Genomic DNA, 7,746 nt, shown 5'->3' with positions numbered 1-7,746 from the left:
GGTTAACTCTGATGCGTCTAACAAAATTTCATTAGTTCTATAGTGGTATGTCACACTTATGCATGTCTCGACTAGGATTAGTACCAGTCCAGACCAGGTTTTTCATAAATAAACTTTGAAATATCGTGTTAATGAGTTGCACTATGTGCGCAACAACATTGGAAGCTTAAGTCTAACCAGATTCGAAAAGTATCCGATATAAGTGAGCACGGTAACAACCGTTGTCTGGAATCCCACTACGTTTCACTTGTCAGTTTAGATAATCTAGATCCATTTAACCAGTGGCACTAAGTCCGCCTAATTTGCTGGGTGTTGCTCCTTAGAATAATTGTCTCTTCTGTCTGTCTTGATGTCCTGTGTATTTACTGTCTGCTCTGTCTGTCTGTGTTGATGTCTGTCTGTGTTTCGATGCTGTCGTGTTTTGATCAGTCTGTCCTGTTTGATGTCAGTCTGTCTGTTTGATGTCAGTCTGTCTGTTTGATGTCAGTCTGTCTGTTTGATGTCTGTCTGTCTGTCTGTTGACGGTCTGTTTGATGCTGTCTGTCTGTCTGTCTATTTGATGTCTGTCTATTTGTCTGTCTGTCTGTCTGTTTGTTTGATGCTGTCTGTCTGTCTGATTTCGGTCTGTCTATTTGATGTCTGTCTGTTTGATGTCTGTCTGTCTGTTTGTTTGATGCTGTCTGTCTGTCTGATTTCGGTCTGTCTATTTGTTGACGGTCTGTTTGATGTTGTCTGTTTTATCTGTGTTTGATGTCCACTGTTGCCAGAGGTCAAATTTGACGACCTCTACCTGGAGAAAGAGTTAATCATACAGACCGATACCGTTTCCATTGTACGCTAACCTCCAGTAACTGACCTCATCAGTTGTCATTTATTATTTTAGATCATTCTATTGAGATTGTATCTGTTGCAGCGCAGAATGTTGAATCCTATGATCACGTGTTTGTCTCACTACTGATAACATTGCTGTGAGATTATTTATTTATTTATTTAAAGGAGAAAGCAAAAGACAGGAACAAGAGGTCAGGGAAAGCAAGAAAGAGATTGTATCAATAGACAGATATAGTTGATACAGCTAGCCATGAGATAGAGCAGTGTTAACCAGAGGTGATTGACAAGACCTTGTGGCTGATCGAGGGGTTGAAGAGAGCGACATTCTCGACCTTTGCCCCCAGGTCTCAGACTAGCGTTCCGTTTGGGACATAGTCTGTTGACGGGCAGCAGATCTGAGAGAGGTGTTTTAAACCTCAATAGGAAAACCTGGTAAACGTCACTCTCGGAAAAGATATCGTCACTCTCGGAAAGGAAACCTTGTAACTCCATTTTGGCCCCCTTTTTTAAAAATTGTAACAATGTATTGAAAGTAAGCAATCGCCTCGGTGTAATCTGAACATTTCATGACTCTAAAACCAAGGAAAAACATTTTCAAAATAACTTCTGAAGTTTCATAAATGTATGTTCATTAATGGTCAAACATGGATGTTATTTTTCCTTTTTCCTGAAAATATGATTTTAGACAGCGATGATAACATACCCCCTGACCGTATATTTAAGGTCAATTAAAAAAAAGACTGTATGTTCCAGGCGGACGGACTGCTCTCTGGACAACAGCAGGGCTACGGGGCCACGGCTCTAATCAAGAGACCGGACAGCCCTTCTGATTCTTCTCAGGCTTGATCACTTATCCCCCCCTTAACCCTTACACTCTTAGCTCGAACTTCAGACGAGCCAAGGTAGGGGCACAGCAAACCGAACCAACAATCACCACACGCTTCTCTGTCCGTTATTCTCTCAGGGGTGAATCCTAACTTCTGTTTAAGTCAGATTTTAGATTTGTATTCTCCCCATTTTTGACATTTAGTACATAAACAAGTGGAAGTTAGGATTCCCTCTGTCTGTACCTTTTTTCACGTTTGACCAGGGGGTTGAGATTTCATGGGAAGCTTTGTATTACTAAGATGTGTCTTTTCTATTGGCTAAAGAATGGACTTCACATGATTTAGGAAGTGATAGGAAGCTTTCTGGGAAAAAAACGTTACCCCTCACATCTGAATCATCTTCTCTTTCCATCTTCACTTTCTACCTCACACTCCAGATTCCATGATTTATACACAGCTTCTGATCTCTTCACCTGTTCGTAGTATCTCTGTAGTATAATAGGATGTATGTAGTATTTCTGTAGTATAATAGGATGTATGTAGTATTTCTGTAGTATAATAGGATGTATGTAGTNTATAATAGGATGTATGTAGTATTTCTGTAGTATAATAGGATGTATGTAGTATCTCTGTAGTATAATAGGATGTATGTAGTATCTCTGTAGTATAAAAGGATGTATGTAGTATCTCTGTAGTATAATAGGATGTATGTGGTAACTCATGTTTGCGTCTGCTAAATGACTTAAATGTAAATGTAAATGTGTAGTGGGTCTATAATACACTGAGTGGACAAAACATTAAGAACACCTTCCTAATATTGAGTTGCACCCCCTTTTGCCCTCAGAACTACCTCAGTTTTTGGGGCATGGACTCTACAAGGTGTCAAAAGCGTTCCACAGGGATGCTGGCCCATGTTGACTCCAATGCTTCCCACAGTTGTGTCAAGTTGCAGTTCTTAAGTTGTCAAGTTGTACTTCTTGACACACTCAAACCGGTGCGCCTGGCACCTACTACCATACCCCGTTCAAAGGCACTTAAATATTTTGTCTTGCCCATTCACCCTCTGACTGGCACACGTACACAATCCATATCTCAATTGTCTCGAGGCTTAAAAATCCTTCTTTAACCGGTCTCCTCCTCTTCATCTACACTGATTGAAGTGGATTTAACAGGTGACATCAATAAGGGATCCTATCTTTCACCGGGATTCACCTGGTCAGTCTGTGTCCCTCAGGCTAATCTCTGGACCTCGAAGCTAGTTCCATTGCATTTTTTTTTCCATTGTTCCCCTTTTAATCAGGCACTGATTTTTAGACCTGAGACACCAGGTGTGTGCAATTAATTATTAGGTAGGATAGAAAACTGCCACCTCGTACGGTGAGTTGAATACCCCTGGTCTATGTCATGGAAAGAGCCGGTGTTCCTAATGTTTTGTACACCCTTGTATTTTATGTAGCGTCTTATGTTTATTTGTACTTTTAGTTTTTCCGTTATGTTGCCAGGGATACTAAAACAGTTGGTCTACTAGTTCTTGTAATATTATTTGCGTCAGGTTCAGGGTTGCAAAATTCTAGTTTTGGGGAGGGAAAACATTCAGTTTCCAGAAATTCCGGTTGTAAAATTCCTGGAATCAGAAGGAAATAAGCAGGATTTATGGAAAACCTGGAAATGTTGGGAAAGAACTTTGCAACCCTTATCAGGATCGTCTTGAGCTGGAACGATGATTGACAAATTGTTTTGATTCACAGGTCCCTTCAGATCCCGAGGATGGGAACGTCCCTGCCTCCGCAGTCCTCGAAGAAACCAGGTTTTAGAGACGGACGATCTGCTGGACACCAGCATCTCCCACCCTGTGGAATGTGAAGTTTAGGGGAGGAGCACAATCAGGAAGTGTTTACGACCACTTCCCTTTAACACTGTCCAAAAAGACATCCAATATTTACGCAACAACAAATTATTTCTGTATAATTTCTAGATGTGCCATATCTACCGGTAATCTACAAAATGTTTACTGTCCAAAATTAGCACAAATAATACTGTCGTTTTACAGTATACACTGTTGCATGACATAGACTGACCAGGTGAAAGCTATGATCCCTTATTTATGTCACTTGTTAAATCCACTTCAATCAGTGTAGATGAAGGGGAGGAGACAGGTTAAAGAAGGATTTTTAATATTTGAGACATGGATTATTTATGTATGGGCAAGACAAAAGATTTATGTGCCTTTTGAATGGTGTTTGGTAGTAGGTGCCAGGTGTACCGGTTTGTGTCAACAACTGCAATGCTGCTGGGTTTTTTCATGGTCAACAGTTTCCTGTGTGTATCAAGAACGGTCCACCACCCAAAGGACATCCAGCCAACTTGACACAACTGTGGGAAGCAGTGGAGTCAAAATGGGCCAGCATCCCTGTGGAATGCTTTCAACACCTTGTAGAGTCCACGCCCCGAAGAATTTGAGGCGTTTCTGAGTGCAAAAAGGGGGGATGCTAGTGTCAAAGTATCATTTAGCTTTTTTAAGACCAAATCTAAAGTGTTTTGAGGATCCAGACACTGTTTTTTATTTTCTATATATTTTTTACTAACTCCAATCCTCGTTGTGCTCTGAAAGACGAACAAATGTACCAAAAAACATTCAAACGCGTCCTTTTAGAAATCGTTAAGATGTTGTGTCATTCTGAACTCTTATCCAAGACATTATATTGCATTTTGTGGCGACCGAAGCGTCACTTCTTTGTTCATTCTAGCTGCAGACTATACAGAGAATGGAACAGCTGGAATGGCTTGAGTTGCACAAAATGGAATATAACGTTTGCGGGTAAAGTTCGGGAAGGACACGATGTCATGTGTATATAACGTTTTAACGACCTGCAGCGCTATACCGAGCGCGTTTCCATTTGTAAAAGGACGTATTTGGGTGTTTTTGGAGCGTTTTTCCCCCCCAGAGCCCCCCGTACTACACAACGAGGAAGTGAATCGCAGGTTTGGGTAATTTTCTCAAAAACAAGTGGAAGAAATAGGAGATTTAGTTGTATTTATTAAAAAAGAAAAAGAAAACTTGTCCTTTTTTAAGGTTTCAGTTGCATGGAAGCATTACTAAAACTACCAGAAAGACATGTGACATCTGTTTTCATATGTACCCATTGAGGTTTGTTTTTGGTATTCTTTGTCGTTAAAACTAACTTTTTAAAAAATTAATCTTTGAAAGAATGCACAAATATCTTGGGAGAAATGTTTTTACAAATACTGAAATTATCAATTGATGACGTAAAAAAAAAAAGATGGGAAGGTGCGTTTTGTTGTCGTGTCACACTAATGAAGGGTAGAGTATTTTTTGTAAGATAATTTTCTACTACCTGTATCTATAAAGTGTGTACCGTCACTTTTCTAGAATCACAGATTTATAGTTGTGTATAACAGTCCATGTTGTTCTGGAAATGTCACATCTATTTAACAAACAGGTACATGTCTGTTTGTTGAAATAAAGAGTGGTTTCCTACAAGTATTTGAGCGTTTTCAATGTTGAATCTGTAACATCTGTTTTTCTCATTATCACATCCTGCTAGCATAGCATGTCCACTGTCAGACTGGCCCTTCACAGAGCGCACCTACCTCATAGACATCACATCCTGCTAGCATAGCATGTCCACTGTCAGACTGGCCCTTCACAGAGCGCACCTACCTCATAGACATCACATCCTGCTAGCATAGCATGCCCACTGCCAGACTGGTCCTTCACAGAGCACACCTACCTCATAGACATCACATCCTGCTAGCATAGCATGCCCACTGTCAGACTGGCCCTTCACAGAGCGCACCTACCTCATAGACGACATCACATCCTGCTAGCATAGCATGCCCACTGTCAGACTGGTCCTTCACAGAGCACACCTACCTCATAGACGACATCACATCCTGCTAGCATAGCATGTCCACTGTCAGACTGGGCCTTTAGAGCACACCTACCTCTTAGACACTAGGTGGCGACATTGTCAAGAATTCTGTGAACCAATATTTAGTTTTTTTCCCCCCCCAGGTAGCATGGGCTGATGATTAAACCACATCACTAACATCATGCAGTAAGTCAGGCGAGGGTAGTTGTGAGTGTTTAACATCGTCGTCCACACTGCGGTGACGGGAGAGACGCTGTGGGTGTGGAGGAACGTGATGTCAACTGGCAGCGTATGATTTCAATGGCGTTGCTCACATCTCATCTGATTTGTGCAGTGTTGCGTGATGGTCATGTCCAGCCGCCTCGGGCCTGATTCCATCTCTATTTTGGTTCTTCTCAGATATCGGCACCCCGTCACACACAAATAAAGGATGTATCCTGGGAGAGGGAGCCACGTGGTGAAGGAGCTGGGTGGGACTGGCACAGAGCCAGAGGGAGCTCTGTGGTGGAGGAGCTGGGTGGGACTGGCACAGAGCCAGAGGGAGCTCTGTGGTGGAGGAGCTGGGTGGGACTGGAACAGAGCCAGATGGAGCTCTGTGGTGGAGGAGCTGGGTGGGACTGGAACAGAGCCAGATGGAGCTCTGTGGTGGAGGAGCTGGGTGGGACTGGAACAGAGCCAGANATGGAGCTCTGTGGTGGAGGAGCTGGGTGGGACTGGAACAGAGCCAGATGGAGCTCTGTGGTGGAGGAGCTGGGTGGGACTGGAACAGAGCCAGAGGGAGCTCTGTGGTGGAGGAGCTGGGTGGGACTGGCACAGAGCCAGATGGAGCTCTGTGTTGCCTGTTCAAACAGCGGCAGGGATGGTGCTGGTTAACGGCTGTACTGTAATGTACACACTACACGGCACTCACTACACTAAACTCACTCACACAGTAAAGTAGAAGCTGTTTGCTCTGCCCAGGCAGCGGTGTGGAGTGTGTTGCAGTTAGCTTGGCCTAGTGTTGGGCTGAACACAAACAGGAGAGAGGGAGGGAGGGAAAGAGAGAGAGACACCGAGCGGGAGAGAGAGGGTGAGTGGGAGAAAGAGAGGGAAAGAGTGAGATAGTGGGTAAGAGAGGGAGAGGGAGGGAGGGAGTGAGTGGTTAAGCGAGGGAGGGAGTGGGTAAGAGAGGGAGAGAGAGAGAGTGAGTGAGTGGGTAAGAGAGGGAGGGAGGGAGGGGAAAAGAATGAGGGGAAGACAGAGGTAGGGAAGAGGAGAAAGAGGGACTGAGAGGAAGGGAAAGAGGTATACAGAGAGAGGGAGGAGACATAGAGGGGATGAATGAATCATACACATTAGGTGGATGTGTACATGTGATCACACATAATGTACACGTTGTATTTGCTTTACATATCCCTCTGAGAGTGGGGTCATGGTCTGCCATTATTGGCAGTGAACCTGGAGCATTTAGAGCTAAGTACCTTGCTCAAGGGCACATCTGCAGTTATTTTCACCTGGTCGTTTTGGAGATCTGAAGCAACCTTTCGGTTACTGCCCCCCAACGCGCTCTTAACCGCTACCTGCCACCCTTAATTAATGAATGAATGATTAGAAATGTAAACTCTCATCAACACATCATTGGTCATGTAGACTGAAAGTTAGGAGCCAGGGGGCGGTGCTGCTACACAGTTAAACTGTTAGATATGATGATACAAAAGAGAGAGACAGAGAGAGAAACGGAGGGAGAGAGAGAGACGGAGGGAGAGAGATGGAGAGAGAGAGACGGAGAGAGAGAGACGGAGGGAGAGAGACGGAGGGAGAGAGACGGAGGGAGAGAGACGGAAGTAGAGAGACGGAGAGAGAGAGACGGAGGGAGAGAGAGAGAGACGGAGGGAGGGAGAGACGGAGAGAGGGAGAGAGGTTTCTCACTGTGAATGCAGGTACCCATATTTGAGAAACAAAGCTTTGCCAGCTGGTCTCATCAAAGGTTTTTGTTCACAGTTTCCTTGTTATCTCAACGATGTACCGTTGTTCTGTCATCCACCCTACACTCTGTGTGTGTGAACAGGTTGTAATCCAGTACAGTATTGAAAAAAGAACCCCAGCAACAAAACCTCAAGCATCTGATGCCAAAAGTGTTCAACTAAACTATGATATAAACCATTTTGTTACAAGAGCTGATTGAAATGTAGACTCTCTGTGTTGCGTTGGACCTA

General features: G+C 43.6%; 1 long non-coding RNA gene across 1 annotated transcript in view; it reads left to right on the top strand.

Annotated features, from left to right (window-relative positions):
- LOC112072541 (uncharacterized) overlaps positions 1-5,163 on the top strand; it is a 5,711-nt gene extending 548 nt beyond the window's left edge. Inside the window, exon 2 of the long non-coding RNA XR_002894336.2 lies at positions 3,407-5,163. This is a non-coding gene — a long non-coding RNA (uncharacterized lncRNA). The remainder of the gene's footprint in view (positions 1-3,406) is intronic.
- Positions 5,164-7,746: the final 2,583 nt, after the last annotated feature.

Source organism: Salvelinus sp. IW2-2015, unplaced genomic scaffold (genome assembly GCF_002910315.2).
Source record: "Salvelinus sp. IW2-2015 unplaced genomic scaffold, ASM291031v2 Un_scaffold1954, whole genome shotgun sequence".
Lineage (NCBI taxonomy): Eukaryota > Metazoa > Chordata > Actinopteri > Salmoniformes > Salmonidae > Salvelinus > Salvelinus sp. IW2-2015.
The sequence above is the reverse complement of the archived record's forward strand: the minus strand, read 5'-3'. Positions and strand labels throughout refer to the sequence as shown.